We start from the raw sequence: 21697 nt of genomic DNA, 5'->3' as shown, positions 1-21697 counted from the left end.
GCGCCCCCGCGGCTCAGCTCCAGTAGGAAAACATCCTCTCACTATGTGGCCGGAAGTTGAACTCCGGGGCAGCCCGCTTGTGTGCGGCTTCTTTAAAGACAAGGCAGGCGGCGGACAGCTTGGTTGTAACCCTTTAGCGCTGGGTCGTGTGTGGCCCACCCTCGGGCTCAGGCGTTGTGGAGTGGTTGGAGGTGGTTGTAGTATTTGGCAAAGAACTTGTCCCTGAAGGGCTCAGGAGACCTGTTTTCTCAGCTCCTAATATGGAAAATTGAAGGCATTTCTTACGAGATGCAGATTTTAAAGCGGGCGTATCTACTCGAGGGGTTTGGATTACTGCACTGCACAAGTTCCAGTATCTCTCGGTTTTGGCTGAGAAGAGCTGTGCTTCTCACCAGCTACTGGTGAGACACTCGCCCTACAGGCAGAGTCAGTATGGTTGTGGACATTGACCTGCGCAGCAAAAGAAAGTGGCTAATTTGCGCCAATAATAATAAATTAGCTTGTGTTTGAATTAGCCAAGTGTTTGCGGTTTTGCTAACTTGGCTTCACTTTGCATGGAGTGGGAAGTGCCTGCTTCTGAAAAGGTGACTTTTTTCCTAATTAGAATAGACTCCTCTTAAGGCCATGCAGTTTTCAAAGAAAAAAGACAAGCTAGACGTTTTGTTAGTAACAAAATGTATGTGGGTCCTATTCTAACTTGTTCCAGAAAAGGGCTTTTCCCCCCATTTTTTTCCTTTCAACATTTTCTGGGCTGTTGGGGATACAAAATTTTAACAAGACAGGTCTTCCTTCGCAGACATATAAATACCTCTGTTGGTTAGAGAAGGCAGACAAAATTGCAAAGTAGTATTTCATTCAGTCGTTTAATACATTTTAGTACCGAGTAAGTTGCTGGATACTGTCTGTCACTGGACATATCCATAGTGGATCACAGAGCTTATATCTTCGTGGAGCTTACTGGTTTTTTTTGGTTTTTTTTTGGTTTTGTTTTTGAGACGGAGTCTCGCTCCGTGGCCCAGGCTGAAGTGCCGTGGCGCCATCTCGGCTCACTGCAGGCTCCGCCTCCTGGGTTCATGCCATTCTCCTGCCTCAGCCTCCCGAGTAGCTGGGACTACAGGCGCCTGCCACCACGCCCAGCTAATTTTTTGTATTTTTAATAGAGACAGGGTTTCACCGTGTTAGCCAGGATGGTCTCGGTCTCCTGACCTCGTGATCCACCCGTCTCGGCCTCCCAAAGTGCTGGGATTACAGGTCTGAGCTACTGCACCTGGCCAATGTTTTTTTTTTTTTTCTTATTGCTATATTTTTAATGCCTACTTAGATGGTTTTTTTTTTTTTTTGGAGACGGAGTCTCGCTCTGCCCCCCAGGCTGGAGTGCAGCTCCACCTCCCGGGTTCAAGCGATTCTCCTGCCTCAGTCTCCCAAGTGGCTGGGACTATAGGCGCCTGCCACCAGCTAATTTTTTCTATTTTTAGTAGGAATGGGGTTTCACCATGTTAGCCAGGATGGTCTCGTGATCCGCCAGCCTCGGCCTCCCAAAGTGCTGGGATTACAGGCGTGAGCCACCACACCCGGCCACACTTAATATGTATTACATATAATACATGCATTTTTAATACTTATATTCTTGTTTACCTGAGAATGCAGAAGACTGTGCCTTTTTTTTTTTTTCTCTTGAGACGGAGTGTGGCTTTGTCGCCGAGGCTAGAGTACAGTGGAGCAATCTTGACTTATTGCAACCTCCACCTCCCACGTTCAAGTGATTCTCCTGCCTCAGCTTCCCGAGTAGTTGGGACTACAGGGGCACACCACCATGCCTGGCTAATTTTTTTTTGTATTTTTAGTAGAGATGAGGTTTCACTAGCTTGGCCAGGCTGGTCTCGAACTCCTGACCTCATGATCCGCATTGACATGATACTATGATATATGTCTAACTGTGGGGTCCAGCCCTAGGGAGCTTGGCGGGTATTCTCCCCGTGTGCAGAGATGAGAGATTGTAATAAATAAAGACACAAGACAAAGAGATAAAGAGAAAACAGCTGGGCCTGGGGGACCACTACCATCAACATGCGGAGACCGGTAGTGGCCCCGAAGGGCTGGACTCGCTGATATTTATTGCATACAAGACAACTGGGCAGGGTAAGGAGGGTGAGTCTTCTAAGTGATTGACAAGAGAAGCAAGTCACGTGATTACAAGATAGGGGTAGCTGAAGCCTAGCGAGAAGGCAGCATACGTCAGCGTTTTCTTCTCTGCACTTGTAAGAAAGATCAAAGACTTTAAGACTTTCACTATTTCTTCTACCGCTATCTACTTACGAACTTCAAAGAGGAACCAGGAGTACGGGAGGAGCATGAAAGTGGAGGAGGAGTGTGACCACTGAAGCACAGCGCCACAGGTTTAGGCCTCCAGATGACTTCGGGCAGGCCTGGATGATATCCGGCCTTCCATAAAAAGCTGGTGGAGCAGAGTGTTCCCTGACTTCTCCAGAGAAAGGACACTCCCTTTTGCGGTCTGCTAAGTAACAAGTGCCTTCCCAGACACTGGCCTTACCACTTGACCAAGGAGCCCTCAAGCGGCCCTTATGCGGGCATCACAGGAGGCTCACCTCTTGCCTTCTAGGTCACCTCTCACAATGTCCCTTCAGCACCTGACCCTATACCTGCTGGTTATTCCTGGAGTATATTAGTAATGCAACAAAGAGTAATATTAAAAGCTAATAGTCAATAATGTTTATAATAATGATTGATAATCATCCATAATCATCTCTATATCTAATTTGTATTTTAACTATTCTTATTCTAACTGTTTTCTTTATTATACTGAAACAGTTGGTGCCTTCAGTCTCTTGCCTGGGCACCTAGGTAGTCCTTCGCCCACATCCAAATCTTGGACAACAGGAGCATTATAAAAGATAATGGAGAGCTTTTTCAGAATGTTGAATTTAGGAGTTGTGTGTGCTTTTGATCTTCATGTCAATCCATAAACAATAAATCTTGTTCTTAAATTTGAATTTGTTGCCTAAAATGGAATTGGAGATGTTAACAGATTAAAATATATGCTGCTGGTTTAAGCATTTTATGGTATTTTAGGCCATGAAATATAAATAAGAATAGTACAGATTTCAAGGCTGGGCGCAGTGGCTCACGCCTGTAATCTCAACACTTTGGGAGGCTGAGGCGGGCAGATCACCTGAGGTCGGGAGTTCAAGACCAGCCTGACCAACATGGAGAAACCCCGTCCCTACTAAAAATACAAAATTAGCTGGGTGTGGTGGCACATGCCTGTAATCTCAGCTACTTGGGAAGCTGAGGCAGGAGAATCGCTCGAACCTGGGAGGCGAAGGTTGTGGTGAGCTGAGATTGCGCCATTGCGCTCTAGCCTGGGCAATAAGAGTGAAACTCCATCTCAAAAAAAAAGAATAATACAGGTTTCAGGAAATTTAGAATTTAGCATGGTACCTCAAATGTAAAAAGGAAATCTTTAAAGCTGTGTTATATGAATAAATTAAATGAATGAATCATTTATAGACCAGTGGGCCATAGGAGAGCCAAAAATCATGGCATACACTTCTCAAACAATGGCCTTTCACCATTTTTCAAAACCTTTACTTGGATAAACCTATACTTGCTGTGGTAGTTTTTCTTGGTATATCTTTCAAATGCTCACATGGCATCATTTAATAATTTATTTGTAACAAACAGAACCAGTTTTTATTTTCATGTGTTGTCAACAATTAAGCCTAGATAAACAGCTGTGAAAATATAGTTAGTTATTTAAGTTCATGAAAATATACATAGCTATTTTTTAAGGGAGGTGAGGAGTGGCATCTAGGGAGAATACCAGAAGACAAACTGATATTTTATTCTTATTTTGCGTATATGTATCTTTAGGTAAACTCGGAGGTAAGATTGCCATTTTTAAGTTAAATAGTTACCATCCAAATTAAATTAAATTTATTTATTTAAGACAGGGTCTCACTCTGTCACCCAGGTTGGGGTACAGTTGCACAATCATGACTCCCTGAAATCTGAACCTCCCAGGTTCAAGTGAACCTCCTGCCTCAGTCTACTGAGTAGCTGGGACTACAGGTGTACACCACCATGCCCTGCTAGTTTTAAAAATTTTTGTAGAATATGTTGCCCAGGCTGGTCTTGAACTCCTTAGTTCAAGCAATCCTCCCACCTCGGTCTCCCAGAATGCTGTAATTATAGGCATGAGCTAGTGTGCCTGGCTACTATCCAAATTTTAATAATTATTTTTCAAAGTATCAGATGTAATAGTCTTAAAAGTTAAATAATTTATATAAAAACAAAGCAGTTCCCTGTTCTGTCCTTCCAGACCCTTGAGTCCTGTTTTTTATAAACAGCCTCACAGTCTCTTTCAACTCATGATCATCGGTATGACTGATCATACTGCTAACTCTGTGGCTAAATTAGTGGGAAGTGAAGAATTAAGCAAATAAAATAATGAGGCAACTGAGTAATTTTTGTTGTTTGTTCTTTTTTATTCTTTGAGACAACTGTTAATTCCAAGACAGACAAAAAGCTTAACACAAAAATAAATCACAGTAAAATACCTGACTCAGCGGTGAATACTTACGTAGTTCTAATGCTTTAATCTTTGAGTATGTAATCAAAAATTGTTTAATAACTGGAAGATTGGAGCAATAGGAGGAAGAATGATATAAAAGGAAAGAACTAAATCCTCATCTTCCATGGGAATAAATCAATGAACAATATATACAATTTTTTTTTCTGTCCAGTGAATGGAATACAGTGTTTTGGGTTTTATTCTCATGATTTAACTCATGATCAGTTCCTTTTTTTTTTTCTTTGGAAACAGGGTCTCACTATGTTGCCCAGACTGGAGTGCTGTGGCTATTCACAGTGGCTCTTGTGGCACACTACAGCCTCTAACTTGGCTCAAGCAATCCTACTGCCTCAGCCTCCAGAGTAGCACAAACTACAGGTGCTCACCACCACACCCAGCCTCATAGCTGTTCTTTAGCTCTTCGTACCCTTGTTTCTGAGAAACAAGTTTACACTCTGGTTTCTTCATTTAACAATTGTAGGCTGGGTGCTGTGACTCACTCCTGTAATCCCAAAACTTTGGGTGGCCAAGGTTGGAGGATTGCTTGAGCCCAGGAGTTCGAGGGTGCAGTGAGCTACGATGGCCTGGATAACAGAATGAGACCATCTAAAAAATAAAACCCAAAACACTGTATTCCATTCACTGGACAGAAAAAAATAATTGTATATATTGTTTATTGATTTATTCCCATGGAAGATGAGGATTTAGTTCTTTCCTTTTATATCATTCCTCCTCCTATTGCTCCAATCTTCCAGTTATTAAACAATTTTTGATTACATACTCAAAGATTAAAGCATTAGAGCTACATAAGTATTCACCACTAAGTTAGGTATTTTACTGTGATTTATTTTTGTGTTAAGCTTTTTGTCTATCTTGGAATTAACAGTTGTCTCAAAGAATGAAAAAGAACAAACAACAAAAATTACTCAGTTGCCTCATTATTTTATTTGCTTAATTCTTCACTTCCCACTAACTTAGCCACAGAGTTAGCGGTATGATCAGTCATATCAACTTATTCCTCAGGTCCATGTTAATACTGTATACGTTCTTCCTGGAACAGTCACTTCTTTCCCTCTGCTCTGGACTTTTTTTTTAATAAGCCTGCTACACAGGTGTCATCCTGGGATTTCTCTTGATCACTTTTTGAGGAATTCCTTCTTCTGTGTTGATTCCTTTGTTTCTTGGATCTCCTTTTTCTTTAATGATGCATATTTTTGCTTTTTTTTTTTTTAAATAATAGAGATAGGGTCTCCCTCTGTTGCCCAGCCTGGAATGCAGCGACACGATCATGGCTCATAGCACCCCCAAACTCCTGGGCTCCTGTGGTCCTCCTGCCTCAGCCTTCCAAGTAGCTAGGATTACAAGCACATGCCACCATACCTGGCTCATTAAAAAAATAAATTATTTGTAAACATAGGTTCTCACTATGTTGCCCAGCCTTATCTCAAACTCCTGGCCTCAAGTGATCCTCTGCCTTGGCCTCCCAAAGTGCTGGGAATATAGGTGTGAGCTATGACACCCAGCCAACTGTATTCTTTTATTTTTTTATTTTTTTGTGGGTTGGAGTCTCGCTCTGTCACCAGGCTGCAGTGCAGTGGCATGATCTCAGCTAACTGCGATCTCCACCTCCTGGGTTCAAATGATTCTCCTACCTCAGCCTCCCTAGTAGCTGGGACTACAGGCACGTGCCGCCATACCCAGCTAATTTTTATACTTTTAGTAGAGACAGGGTTTCACCATGTTGGCTGGGATGCACTTGATCTCTTGACCTTGTGATCTGTTCGCCTCAGCCTCCCAAAGTGCTGGGACTACAGGTGTGAGCCACCACACCCAGGCTTTTGTTGTTGTTGTTGAGATGGAGTCTAGCTCTGTGGCCCAGGCTAGAGTGCAGTGGTATGATCTCGGCTCACTGCAACCTGTGTCTCCTGGGTTCAAGCAATTTTCTGCCTCAGTCTACAAAGTAGCTGGGATTATAAGCACCTGCCACCATACCCAGCACATTTTTGTATTTTTAGTAGAGATGGGGTTTCATCATCTTGGCCAGGCTGGTCTTGGACTCCTGACCTTGTGATCCACCCGCCTTGGCCTCCCAAAGTGCTGGGATTATAGGAGTTAGCCACCACGCCCAGCCCAAATGTATTCTTAATTAGCTTCCTGAGGAAGAGTGCAAGGGAAGTAAATTTTTGTAGACCTTGTAGGTTTTTACATTTTATAGTTTGGCTGGGTATAAAATTGAAGATTGGAAATACTTTTTCTTCATTTTAAAGTAATTTTTCAATTGTATTCTAGCTTCCAGGTAATTATAGAGAAGTCTGATATTATTGTGACTCCACAACCTTTGTCTATAACCTCTTACTTCTCTCTGAAGTTTATTGATCTTCTCTTATTCTTGATGTTCTGACATTTCAGTATTTGATATATCTTTGTGTGGTCTTGCTCTGTTTATTGGGCTGGCTACTTGTGTGATCACATTCAGTGTAGAAACTTACGTCCTTCAGTTCTGTGAAATTATCTGGTTTTATAATTCTTATCTTTTCTCTGATTTTACACTCTTCATCTTTTTATTCTACTTTGCATGTTTAATTTCCAATAAATCATTCTAGTTTTTGTTTAATGGCATCCTGACCTTTTATCATCTTTTAGAATATTGATTATAATTTTTAATATATCCTTTATATTTTTCAAAACATATCTGAACCATACACTTCAGAAAAGTATACTTAGTGAACATATAGTTAGTGATTGTGCTAGAGAGTGAGATATGGGGGATATAAGTGTAAAACATTGGACTTATTTTTTGGGAGTACAAAGTTGTTTGGGGAATTAAGAAGTATGTTCACATGAAATGATCATTGAGAATACTCACTTTATAATTAACCCTAAATGACTAGCACAAACAGTAAACGTTATAAAAGTTCAGATGAAGAAAAATATTTTAGTGTGAAATAAGGAAGATTTAAGCTATACAGTGCTTGTCTAATTAAAATAACAGGCTGATTACTACCTCAGGCTTAAGAAATCCAAAAAATACATCAAAATGATTCTTTTAAAATTCAGTTTTTCTTTTTTTTTTTTCTTTTTTTTTTGAGACAGAGCTTCGCTCTTGTTACCCAGGCTGGAGTGCAATGGCATGATCTCGGCTCACTGCAACCTTGGCCTCCCAGGTTCGAGCAATTCTCCTGTCAGCCTCCCAAGTAGCTGGGATTACAGGCGTGGCCATTTATATTTTCAGTAGAGATGGGGTTTCTCCATGTTGGTCAGGCTGGTCTCCAACTCCCGACTTCAGGTGATCTGCCCACCTCGGCCTCCCAAAGTGCTGGGATTACAGGCGTGAGCCACCATGCCTGACCTAAAATTCAGTCTTTCTTAGTTGAATTGTATTATGTTTGGCTATCATGACAGAAAATTTGGTGCCATCTTTGATTTTTACGCTAGTTTACTGATTATTATCTCATCGATAAGTCTTGCTGATATTATATACCCCTTTCCTTCATTCCCTTTGGGGCCACTCCTGAGTCCTTATCTCCTTACCACTAGAGTGTAGCAGCATTCTAATTATTCTCCAGCCTATGATCTCTTCCTTACCTTATTCTGCATAAACCTACAAGAGCTATAGTTCAAACATCTTGGCTTTGTTATGTTGATGATGCTATGGAAAATAAACTGATTGTTCTTTATTGTTAGCTGCGTCAAAATTAGCTCAGACCAGAAGATTGCACAAGTACAGGGCATATATACATTTACTCCTCCTCTTTTAGCCTTCTATTCAAGATATGTGAGAAAATTCTGAGTTAAAAATCAAAGGTTTCCATGTAACTCAAATTGCCCTGGCTCTGGCCTTCAACTGCTTGCAGAAACTCCAGCCTCCTGCAAAGAACATCCCCGACTCAATTATTTCTGAGAGCCCCCATGGGGAGTCCCACACCTGTTTAGAAATAAGTCCAATCCTATGATATTCCACCAGGTGCTGCTTCTACTCCATGCTGCTTTACCAGATGCCCATCTGTCCTGGTAATGTTAAAAATACTTGATGGTGAATGGAGGGAAATAATTTTCTCTTCCCTCTTATTATAGCCCTAATGTGTGACAGTATTAATGAAACAGTTCTCTCAGTTTTACTTATGTAGTCCTTTATGTAGTCCTTTTTCAAAGTGAGGGCAAAATGTGATTCCAGGTAGGTTGCACCAGAAGTGAACGTAAGAAATATATAACATCTTCAACTTAGAATCCCTGCTTCCCTAGTCTTACGGCCAATGGTTAAAATTTTGTCATTGGATCACGTATATTATGCCTGCCTCATTCTTTCCTTAGAACTTTTCTCAGAAATACTTCTGCCCTGCCAGCCCACCAGTTTGTCAGACATCTGTCAACTCTAGTTCTCAAAGTATGGTTTTTGGGTTGGTAGTATCAGTATCACCTGGGAACTACTTAAAAATGAAAATTCTCGAGCCCTACTCCAGATCTACAGAATCAGGAGCTGTGTGTTTTTTTTTTTGTTTTTGAGACGGAGTCTTGCTGTGTCGCCCAGGTTGGAGTGCCGTGGCCGGATCTCAGCTCACTACAAGCTCCGCCTCCCGGGTTCACGCCATTCTCCTGCCTCAGCCTCTGGAGTAGCTGGGACTACAGGCGCCCGCCACCTCGCCCGGCTAGTTTTTTGTATTTTTTAGTAGAGACGGGGTTTCACCGTGTTAGCCAGGATGGTCTCGATCTCCTGACCTCGTGATCCACCCGTCTCGGCCTCCCAAAGTGCTGGGATTACAGGTTGAGCCACCACGCCCGGCCAGAGCTGTGTGTTTTAACAAGACCTCTGGGTGATTCTGATCTTTGATAAAGTTTGAGAATTACTACTCTAGCATTGGGGGAAGCAACCCCTTCTGACTTACGTGACAAATAAATAAACCTTAGCAAGAGACAGCGAGAGGCTTCTAAATTCACCCTCCATATTCACTGTTATTTTTCATTACTCTTCTGGAACTATGCAATCCTCCAGAACTATGCAATGCTCTTTTGGCTGTGTTTTTCTATACACTTTTCCTTGAGAGGGGTGTGTGTGTGTGTGTGTGTGTGTGTGTGTGTGTGTGTGTAGATAGAGAGATATACTTTCAAAGTAATGTCTAAGACTATATTTATCATTCTGACATCAAATTGTTTTTGGTTCTTGTCTGTCTCATGTTTTTTTTTTCATATTAGTATCATTCTCTCAGTCAGTCAAGTGGTTTTGTTTTATTTTTCTCACAGTCAAGAAGTCCTATTTTGAATTTTAAAGGTTTCATTCTTTCGCCCAGACTGGAGTGCAGTGGCACAATCAGAGATCACTTACAGCCTTGAACTCCTGGGTTCAAGCAATCCTCTCACCACAGTCTCCTGAGTAGCTAGGACTATAGGCATGTACCACCTCACTTGGCTAAAGAGAATGGGGTCTTGCTATGTTGCCCAGGCTGGTCTCAAACTCCTGACCTCAAACGATCCTCCCCACTCAGCCTCTTAAAGTTTTAGGATTACACCACACCTGGCCTAATTTTGCTTTCTTAAGACAAAACCTAAACATACCCATTTTATAAAAACTAGTAAACCACTGTTTTCTTCAAAGGCTACTATTAAATCAATGGTGTATCTTACAATTGAGGGTATCTTAGAATTGGGGAAATACGTCCTCTCTTCTGCTGTTTTTATGCGTTGACACTGACTTTCCAGCAGTACCTGGTCTTTTATTTTCACTACATCCCTTACTATGTTTGTTTAAAACGTCGGTTGCCAAACTTTAGTGTAATTAACTCCCATGTGGGAAGTCTATTAAAATGGGTATCTAGGCTCTATCCCCAGGAACTCTATTCAACGGAACTGGAGAAAAACTCTGTAATCTGCAGGGGTTTTTGTTTGTTTGTTTGTTTTTTGAGATGGGGTCTCACTGTGTCGCCCAGGCTAGAGTGCAGTGGGGGTATCAGGGCTCACTGCAGTCTTGACCTCCTGGATTTAAGTGATTCTCCCTCCTCAGCCTCCAGAGGAGCTGAGACCACAAGGGTGCGTCACCATACCTGTCTAATTTTTAAATTATTTGTGGAGATGAGTTCTCTCTATGTTGCCCAGGCTGGGGACTCTGCGGTTTTGATAAGCATCCTAAGTAACTCTAATGCAGCTATTTCATGAGCTATACTTTGAGGAACACTGACCTAGAATGATATCAGGCAAAAACTACTTGCATCGTTGAGAAGTATAGTTTTGTTAATATGCAAACAGTAAGAATTCGGACCCATTTGGTTTATAATCACAATAATGAACCTCATAATTTTCACTGACTGTCTATGATGTGGTGCTTTGGGGCACAAAAGAGAATATGAAGCATGGTCACATGGAGGCAACCCAATGTAGCCGAAAGTGTGATGAATGGAGACTACAAGAACCTGGTCCTGCCACTGACTAATTTTACAAGCTTGGGTAAAAGTAAATTCATAAATTTACTTCAGTTTTCACATTTTGTAAAAGAAACAAAAAAAGGAAGACTATACTTTCAGGGATCATTTCTATAGTTCGTTACTAGAGAAGTTTCTCTGAATGTGTAGAACATCAGAAACCATGAGGAGGAGGCACAGTGTTGTCTCCCGAGCGTGAAGCCAGGTCCTGGTGTTGCTTCGCTGCAACTGCCATTTGCCATTGATTATAGTTTTTCTCTTCCTTTGGGAAAGTAAGAGGGAAAGGATGCAGTCTGAGTGGTTCCTATTAAAAAAAACAAAGAAAGAAAGAAACAAAAAAACCAGGAGGAAAATAGCTTGGATGATTTTGCTATGTGGTACTGTAGATGAAATGGAACTTATAATAAAGAGTTTATAAATTATAAATATATTTTTAAATATATTCTTATTGCCACTGCCCTCAAGTTGGTTAGGAAGACAAAACGTAAGTGTCTATAAGTAAAATAAAAATGTGACCCCTATAGGCAGTGCTTAAGGGGTAGTGTGAAGTGCTTCTCAGAAAGATAATTAAATAACCAAATCAACAGAATAAATCAGCTTAGCTATTTTTGTTTGTTTGTTTGTTTGTTTTAGATGGAGTTTCGTTCTTATCACCTAGGCTGGAGTGCAATGGCATGATCTCAGCTCACTGAAACCTCCACCTCTTGGGTTCAAGCAATTCTCCTGCCTCAGCATGCCTGGCTAATTTTTTCTTTCTCTCTTTTTTTTTTTTTTTTTTTTTTTTTAGACAGAGTCTCACTCTGTCACCCAGGCTGGAGTACAGTGGCACGATCTGGGCTCAGCTCACTGCAACCTCCACCTCCTGGGTTCAAGCAATTCTCCTGCCTCAGCCTCCCAAGTAGCTGAGACTACAGGTGCCCACCACTATACCTGGCTAATTTTTTTCTTTTTTTTTTTTTTCTGAGACAGAGTTTCACTTTTTTGTCTAAGCTGGAGTTCAGTGGCACGGTCTTGGCTCACTACAACCTCCGCCTCCCGGGTTCAAGCAATTCTTCTGCCTCAGCCTCCCGCTTAGCTGGGATTGCGGGTGCCCACCATCACACCGGGCTGATTTTTTTTTTTGGAGTTTAGTAGAAACGGAGTTGCACCATGTTGCCCAGGCTGGTCTCGAACTCCTGAGTTCGGCAATCTGCGCATTTCGGCCTCCCAAAGTGCTAGGATTACAGGCGTGAGCCACCGTGCCCGGCCTAATTTTTTATATTTTTAGTAGAGACCAGGTTTGACCATATTGGCCAGACTGGTCTCAGAACTCCTGACCTCGTGATCCGCCCACCTCGGTCTCCCAAAGTGCTGGGATTACAGGCATGAGCCACCATGCCTGGCCTAATTCTGTGTTTTTAGTAGAAACAGGGTTTCACCATGTTGGCCAGGCTGGTCTGGAACTCCCGACCTCGGGTGATCCACCTGCCTCAGCCTCCGAAAGTGTTGGGATTACAGGCGTGAGCCACTGTACCCGGTCAGCTTAGCTATTTGTAACAGTTACCTTAGAAGACAGGATTTGTTCAGTGTTTAAAAGAAGTGAGAGTAAGGCTGGAAATAGAATCAAAGTCTGAATAAATGCAAAAAAAAAAAAGTGGTCTAATCAATTATATTATTTCTAAAGAAATCATATAATAACAGGAAGGGAGATAGTGGTCTGCATGGAGTCCAGAGAATATCCCACACAGCATAAGGGTTTGCTGAAGTGTGCTTTGATCACCATCTATTGTGGAGGTCCCCGAACATGTGGATGGTCTGGTACCAATCTATTCTCTCGATAGATTCGACTGTGGCATAGTAAGTTGAATAGTTGGATGAATTAGCCAGAAAAATCATTCAGTTAATTTTTTCTTCAGTGATGCCTTGCTTACTAAGCCACTTTGAATTATGCTTTAGCTTCTCAACTATTGATAAGACATAATGCATTGACTTGCTAACGTGAATAGCTACCTCATAAAATTATGAGGTGACATTTTAAGACCTAAGTCCCTCAAGAGTTTATCTCCTTGTCATTTGATCAAATCAGGTTGCACTGAGAAAAATCTAGCTTCTGGGTCTTAAAAGCTAACAGGTAGATTCTGTACCATGGCAATGATAATAAGGATGGATTTACCCAGTAATTCAAAAGACTAGACTACAAGATTTGGAGTCAAACAACTTGGGTTAGAAGCCTGGTCTGCCTGTTTCCTCATCTGTTAAATGAAATATATCTACTTCAAAGCATTGTTACAAAGAGTAAATGGAATCATGTATATAAATTTCTTATCAAGGTGCCTGGTACCATGTCAGGAATATTGTTTTGGTAATCTGGAAATCCCCATAGTAGGAACAAAATAAATACTTGTCAAATGAGTGAACGATTATTATCATCGCCACCCTGTAAGCTTTTGGGGTGCCCTCTGCTTTGCCTCAAACTTTTCTATCTCTGCTCTCTTTAACACTGGGATAATAGAATTTCCAGAAAGTAACACATGATTAATTGCAGATGAGAGATATAAATAATAGGTGTTTCAGGCTAAGATGTGATTGAGATTACTATGGCAAGGGGGATCTAGGAAAAAACTTCAAAGACTATTGTGAACTTGGTCTAGTTTTTAAAATGGGTCATAAACTCAAATACTGACAGGGATAACTGGGATGGGGTTAGATTAGACAAACCCAGACCAAAGAGGGCAGCCTCTACTCAGTTTCTGCCAATTGATTCTGTGCAAGGATCTAGGTTGGCTTGACCTTTCAGTTTCCACGGAAAATCTAGAATCTTGGTTTAACCATGAAACCTTACAATTATTTAATATTGATGAATAATTGAGAAAAAAAATTTTGACCAGACACAGTGGCTCATGCCTATACTTCCAGCACTTTGGGAGGTTGAGGAGGGAGGATCACTTGAGCCCAGGAGTTCAAGACCAGCCTAGACAACATACAGAGATCCTGTCTCTACAAAAAAAAAAAAAAAAAAAAAAAAATAGCCGAGCATGGCAGTGCATCCCTAATACCTATATTCCCAGCTACTTAAGAGGATGAGGCAGGAGGATAACTTAAGCCCAGGAATTTAAGGCTGTGGTGAGTCCCACTATACTCCAGCCTGGGTGACAGAGCAAGACCCTGTCTTAAAAAAAAAAAAAAAGAATGGGGATGATATTTAAAAAAATACAATACATTTTGATAAAGCTACATTAGAATTATATAAATGGTAGCATTAAGTTTTGTCTAGAGGGGAAGTTTAAAATTTTACAGAAAGGAAGAAGCCTAAGCCATATATTTAACAATGTCTATTCCTTTACATTTTAAAGGAATGCCTTCTAATTGCTGTAAGTTACAAACACCATATTTCACCGTTCTCCTTTCCCCAGACGTGGATTTTTTTTTTTTTTTGAGACAGGGTCTCACTCTATTGCCCAGGCTGGAGTAAAGTGGTGTGATCACAGCTCACTGCAGTCTCAACCTCCTACACTCTAGTGATCCTCCCACCTCAGCCTCCCAAGTAGCTGAGACTACAGGCGTGTGCCACCATGCTCGGCTAATTGTTTTATTTTTTGTAGAGACAGGATCTCGTTGGTCAAGCATGGTGTTTCATGCTTGTAATCCCAGCACTTTGGGAGGTCGAGGTGGGCAAATTACTTGAGGTCAGGAGTTCAAGACCAGCCTGGCCAACATGGTGAAACACTGTCTCTACTAAAAATACAAAAGTTAGCCAGGAATGGTAGTGCATGCTTGTAATCCCAGCTCCTTGGATAGCTGAGGCATGAGAATTGCTTGAACCCAAGACACAGAGGTTGCCTTGAGCCGAGATTTCACCACTGCACTCCAGCCTGGGTGACTAAGTGAGACTCTGTCTCAAACAAACAAACAAACAAAAAAGGCCAGGCACGGTGGCTCATGCCTGTAATCCTAGCACCTTGGGAGGCCGAGGCGGGTGGATTGCTTGAGCTCAGGAGTTCGAGACAAGCCTGGGCAACACGGTGAAACCCCTTCTCCACTAGAATACAAAAAATTAGCTAGGCGTGGCAGCGTGTGCCTGTAATTCTAGCTATGTGGGAGGTTGAGGCAGGAGAATTTCTAGAACCTGGGAGGCAGAGGTTGCAATGAGCCGAGATCGTGCCACTGCACTCCAGCCTGGGCCACAGAGCGAGACTCCATCTCTTAAAAAAAAAAGAAAAAAAAAAAAAAGAAGAAGACAGGGTGTTGTTATATTGCCCAGGCTGGTGTTGAACTCCTGGACTCAAGAAATCCTCCTGTTTTGGCCTCCCAAAGTGCTGAGATTACAGGCATGAGCCCCTGTGCCCAGGCCCAGAAGTAGTTTTTAAAAGTCCTTTTCTCCTCTGATTTTTCTTTTATACAGCAAGTAAAATCCTAACCAAAAAAGTGTCTTAAAATGAATTATTGAAAGGATTCTCTGAGCCTAATTTCATAGAATTTATAGGATAAATGGGAGAAGCATTTCTCCTGGAGGGAATAACAAGTGCAGAGATGTCAAAGACGGAAGTGATGTGTGTTTGGGAAACCAACTGCAGTTGAACAGCAGCATATTGTGATTAAAGCACACGCTCTTGAGGCAGATCTAACTTTAGGCATTGGTTCTGCCATGCACCAGCTTTCTGACTTTGGGCAAGTTATTTACGTTTCCATTACCTTACCATTCCTCGAACTCCTGACCTGCTATTACTGTTATTCTAATTTTTGTAACTGCTACTTTTAGAAGATAAAGTAAGAAAGAGCTGGCCATTGGGGACAGCAGACTTTTCATCCTAGAAACATGGCCCAGTTTGTCTAAAACCTTACTGAGAAGGCCCCAACACCACCGATGAACACTGCCGTGACTTACTTGAAGACCTGGTTGGCTATATTTTAGCACTGTGCCAAGGTTGAGCTGGTTCCTCCAAATCCTGCTTAGATTCCTAGTTATTCAGAGCTTAAAAATAATAGCTGGGCATGGTGGCTCACGCCTATAATCTCAGCACTTTCGGAGGCCGAAGGGGGTCAGATCACTTGAGGTCAGGAGTTCGAGACCAGCCTGGGCAACATGGTGAAACGCCATCTCTACTTAAAACAAAAAAAATAGAAAAATTAGCCAGGCATGCTGGCGTGTGCCTGCAATCCCAGCTACTTGGGAGCCTGAGGCAGGAGAATCACTTGAAGTTGGGAGGCGGAGATTGCAGTGGGCAGAGATCACGCCACAGCATTCCAGCCTAGGCGGCAGAGCAAGACTCTGTCTCAAAACAACAACAAAAAAAATCACTCAGTAACACTTAAACTGATAGCTTGAAACAGCTCACAGTTAAGGAAGCTATGCTGAATGGTTTGGTGGCCACTGAGGTGTGGATGTGATTTCATATCCAAGAACACAAAGGCAAACATGACATCATTAGCTATAATGTTTGAAGACCAATCTTAAACATCTGATTCTATTTCATTTATTTTTTGAGTATTCTTGGACTATGTGTGATCAGACTGCTATTTGTCAAAAAAAAAAAGGAGTGGTGAAAGACGAAGCTGGCAAGGAAAACAATGACTAGATCATGAAGATCTTGGTTTTTTTTGTTTCTTTGTTTTTTTTTGAGATGGAGTTTCACTCTCGTTGCCCAGGCTGGAGTGCAATGGTGCGATCTTGGCTCACCGCAACCTCTGCCTCCTGGGTTCAAGCGATTATCCTGCCTCAGCCTCCCGAGTAGCTGGGATTACAGGCATGCACCACCATGCCCGGCTAATTTTGTATTTTTAGCAGAGATGGGGTTTCTTCATGTTGGTCAGGATGGTCTCGAATTCCTGACCTCAGGTGATCCACCTGTCTCAGCCTCCCAAAGTGCTGGGATTACAGGTGTAAGCCACTGCGCCTGGCTGAAGGTCTTGTATTTTATCTTGCAGATAAAAGGATCTATATTTTCAAAAGACTGGCAGGTGGGGAAGGGGTGGGCAGGAGATCAGGCAGTAGGTATGTGAGAGAGGAAGACCAAGGCTTGGGCTGTGGCAGTAAAGGTAGGTAGAGGGACTTCATATGCTGGAGAATAAAGATGACTTGATGATCTATCTACTGGGATGGGAGTTTAGGTAACTGAGTGAATGGTGTTGCCATTAACCAAAACAGGGAATTTAGGAGGAAGAGAGGTTCGGGTAGGTTGATGTAGGGGCTTTTCCAGTTTGGGACATGTTACGTGTATGGCTGTGTAATTTCAGGTAGGAGATGACTAGCAAGAGTTGGATATGTAATAATAACAACATTTAAAATTTTTTTTTTTTTTTTTTTTTTGAGACGGAGTCTCGCTCTGTAGCCCAGGCTGGAGTGCAGTGGCCGGATCTCAGCTCACTGCAAGCTCCGCCTCCCGGGTTCACACCATTCTCCGGCCTCAGCCTCCCGAGTAGCTGGGACTACAGGCGCCCACCACCTCGCCCGGCTAGTTTTTTGTATTTCTTAGTAGAGACAGCGTTTCACCGTGTTCGCCAGGATGGTCTCGATCTCCTGACCTCGTGATCCGCCCGTCTCGGCCTCCCAAAGTGCTGGGATTACAGGCTTGAGCCACCGCGCCCGGCCCTAAAATATTTTTATAATAGTAATTGTGTGCTATGCACTGTTCTTGGTACTTTACATCTGTTAATTTATTTGACCCTCATAGCAACACTCTGAGGTAGATACCACTATTTTCCCCATTGCAAAGATTAGGAAACTGTGGCACGGGTGCCTTAACTTACCTAAGGTTCGGTGGCTAGGAAGTTGTGCAACTAGTATATGGGTCTTGGGTTTGGGGGCATAAGAAACGTCCCAAGAAAAAATTATTGGAATACTGTTCCAAGAAACTTGCTGACAATGTGCTAGGCATTGTCAAGACAGACCCAGGCTTTGTTTTCATGGAGTTTATAGCCTAGTGAGCTGTATACATTTGGGGGTAGTAAAATATCATACAAGTGAAAATGAGAAGAAAGCTAAGGGTAAAATCTTGAGGATCACTAATACTTATGTGGTAAAGAGAAGAAAAAGTCACAGGAAAAAGATGTAGATGAAACTACGACTAAAAGTAAAGAAGAAAGTCAAGAGTAAATGAAGGTTTATAAACTATTAGAAGAGGGAGTTCTGAGGAGAGAGTGTTTTCTGAAAGGTCCAGTAAGGTAAGGAGTGGTCTAGTGGAATTGATCACTAACAGATCTTTGATGTCTTTGATGGCCCTAGCAAGAGTAGCTTCTTACAAAGCTAGGTGGGAACAAATTGCAGTGGATTAACAAGAAGTTTGAAAGCAAGACCAAAAAGAAGAGAGACTGGAGTAAGGGATATAAGTTAGGAGTTCTGCAGTAATCTAAGCAAGATAAAATATTATAATTAAAGTAAAGCAGTGGTTCAAACTTGTAACACTGGAATACCCTCAGAGTGCTAGCCAATCAGAGCAACAGCAATGAGAAGGGGAGCATTAAAGGCACAAAGACATTTTTAGGGAAGAATCAATATGACTCGGTGAGAAAGGAATAATCTAAAATGACACCCCCCCCCTGACTTTTCTTTTTTTTTTTTAAATAGAGACGGGACCTCACTATGTTGTTAAGGTTAGTCTCAAATTCCTGGGCTCAATTGATCCTCCAGCCTTGGCCTTCCAAAGTGCTAGGATTTCAAGCATGAGCCGCTGTGCACAGGCTAAAATGATTCCAGGTTTCTGGGATAGTGGTAGTGCCAGTATCAGAGATAAGAAGTTAAATATATTGAGTTTAGCATGACAGTGGGACATCCAGCAGGCAGTTTAGTAGAAGTTGGAAATTCACAATGTAATTGTTGAAATGTTTACCAGCATTGGCCTTCAGTCTGTGCAACAAACATTCTCCTCTAGTGTTACTTGTCTATTACACTGTATAATATATGAGCATTTGCTTACAAGCTGAATTTCCCATTACTAAAACTTGAGGATAACTTTTATTATACTGGTAATATCAAAACTGTATTATTCCTGAGGAACTAATGCTATTAAAATAATTACTGCTTTCAAGTGGATGTTTGAGTGTTCATGCAGTGACCATATATTTATATTTTTTTACTTAATAGTCGTATAGCAAGTATTATATGCCAGGTATATTGTTACAATTGCTTTACAGATATTAACGAATTTAAATGTAATCATCAAAACAATCTGCTGAGGCAAATATTTTTTCATTGTCATTTGACAAAAGAGATATTGAGGCCAGGTGGAGTGGCTCACACCTGTAATCCCTGCCCTTTGAGGGAGCCAAGGTGGGCAGATCACTTGAGCCCAGGAGTTTGAAACCAGCCTGACCAACATGGTGAAACCCCATCTCTACAAAAAATACAACAAATTAGCCTGGCATGGGGCCCCCCCCGACCTGCAGTCCCAGCTACTTGGGAGGCTGAGGGGAAGGATCACCTCAGCCCTGGAGGCTGAGGCTACAGTGACCTGTGGTTGCACCACTGCATCCCAGCCTGGGTGACAGAGTGAGTTCCTGTCTAAAAAAAAAAAAAAGAAAAAGAAAATAAATATTGAAGTTAGAAGGCAAAAAAACTTGGCCAAAGTCACATGGTTTATAGATGGCAGAGAGCTAGGAGTCAAACCCAGGCAGTCTGTGATAGTGCAGATGCAGATCTTACACTTTAACATTTCATCAGTTTTCTAAACATTTGCAAAATATCAATAATAAATTAAGTTAAAATGGTAGCCCAAACTTTTAACACTGGAATACCATTCATTATGATGCTGGTATGTAATGCCATTCGTGCTTTACAAATAAAAAAAATACAGTTTTTCTTTTTTTTTGAGACAAGGTTTGTCTGTGTTAGGCAGGCTGGAGTACAGTGGTGTGATCGCAGCTCAATGCAACCTGAACCTCCAGGGTTCAAACAGTCCTCCCATTTTGGCGTCCTGAGTACCTGGGAGTACAAGTGCATACCACTGCACTGGCTATTTTTTTTTTTTATTTTTAATTAATTAATTAATCAATTTTTTTTGAGACAGTCTTGCTGTCTCCCAGGCTGGAGTGCAGTGGCGCCATCTCGGCTCACTGCAACTTCCGCCTCCCATGTTCAAGCGATTCTCCTGCCTTAGCCTCCCGAGTAGCTGGGATTACTTGCCTCAGCCTCCAGAGTAGCTGGGATTACAGGCACATGCCACCATGCCCGGCTTTTTTTGTTTGTTTGTTTTGAGACGGAGTCTCGCTGTGTCACCCAGGCTGGAGTGCAGTGGTGCGAGCTCAGCTCACTGCAAGCTCCGCATCCCGGGTTCATGCCATTCTCCTGCCTCAGCCTCTCGAGTAGCTGGGACTACGGGCGCCCGCCACCACGCCCGGCTAATTTTTGTATTTTTAGTAGAGATGGGGTTTCACCATGTTGGCCAGGCTGGTCTCAAACTCCTGATCTCAAGTGATCTGCTGACCTTGGCCTCCCAAAGTGCTGGGATTACAGCTGTGAGCCACCGTGCCTGGCCAAAATAAATTTAAAAAATTAAAAAAAAAAATACAGTCTTTATAAATGCAATTTTCAGTAATCACCTTGGTAATGCAAAATACGGTTTTGGAGTTTTTTTCCAGTTGAATTTTAAGGGAAAGTGCCATTTGCCTCTAATCACTGGAATTCATTATAAAAATATTGTGCAACAGAAAACGTGCTACAAGGTGGTTTAAGAGCTAGAAAATAAAAATACCATTTGTTGACAGCACTACCACAAGACATTAGTAAAAAGCACAGGTGATATGTGATGTAATGTCTGCAGGTAACTATTTCCTAAGACTGAATATTTTAACGAAGGAAAATAAAAACCATTCGTGAGATTCTGCCATCCTCTGATGATTCCATGTATTTCATTATAAATGGATACAATTATGATGGTTTTGAAACGTCCGTTTTTGAGCTTATTAATGTTGCAGCAAAACCAGAATCATTCATTTCTCAAAATGAGAATTAAAGAATATTCTTATGGCCGGGCTCGGTGGCTCCCGCCTGTAATCCCAGCACTTTGGGAGGCCGGCGGGAGGATCACCTGAGGTCGGGAGTTCGAGACCAGTCTAACCAACATGGTGAGACCCCGTCTCTATTAAAAATACAAAAAATTAACTGGGCGTGGTGGCGCATGCCTGTAACCCCAGCAACTTGGGAGGCTGAGGCAGGAGAATTACTTGAACCTGGGAGGTGGAGGTTGTGGTGAGACAAGACCACGCCATTACACTCCAGCCTGGGTAACAAGAGTGAAACTCCAGCTCAAAAAAAAAAAAAAAAAAGATTTATGTTAATGGTAACAAATGGTATAAAATACCCAGGCAACAGTATAGGAATTCCAGTTTATTATGGTATCAATATTAAGGCCAAGCGCAGTGGCTCACGCCTGTAATCCCAGCACTTATGGGAGGCCAAGGCGGGAGGATCGCTTGAGTTGGAGGTTACAATGAGCTATGATCACACCACTGCACTTAAGCCTGGGCGAGACAGCAGAGACTTTGTCTTTAGAAAGCAAAACAAAACAATTTACACACATACACACACACACTCCCTAATTTAGCCTACTCAAGCACGATACCAAATAGATGAAGAATATCTAATTAAACGGCCATAAAAAGTTCTAGTTCATGACATGCAAGTTTAAAGAATCAAAATGAGTTACAAGAAAACAAATACAAGCTTTAAGAAGTTGGGGAGAAGATGTGCGAGGATTCGCTTCAGAGATGTGACACAGAGAGA

General features: G+C 42.0%; 1 long non-coding RNA gene and 1 other non-coding gene across 2 annotated transcripts; both read left to right on the top strand.

The window, feature by feature from the left end:
* Positions 1–88: 88 nt before the first annotated feature.
* LOC112627806 lies at positions 89–3011 on the top strand. The gene is made up of 2 exons (XR_003120228.1): positions 89–680; positions 2208–3011. It is a non-coding gene; the product is annotated as an uncharacterized LOC112627806 (long non-coding RNA).
* An 8076-nt stretch (positions 3012–11087) lies between these two features.
* LOC112628212 lies at positions 11088–11303 on the top strand. Its single transcript, XR_003120375.1, has one exon. It is a non-coding gene; the product is annotated as a small nucleolar RNA U3 (small nucleolar RNA).
* The last annotated feature ends 10394 nt before the right edge of the window (positions 11304–21697 follow it).

The sequence above is a fragment of the Theropithecus gelada genome, chromosome 7a (assembly GCF_003255815.1).
Source record: "Theropithecus gelada isolate Dixy chromosome 7a, Tgel_1.0, whole genome shotgun sequence".
Lineage (NCBI taxonomy): Eukaryota > Metazoa > Chordata > Mammalia > Primates > Cercopithecidae > Theropithecus > Theropithecus gelada.
The sequence above is the reverse complement of the archived record's forward strand: the minus strand, read 5'-3'. Positions and strand labels throughout refer to the sequence as shown.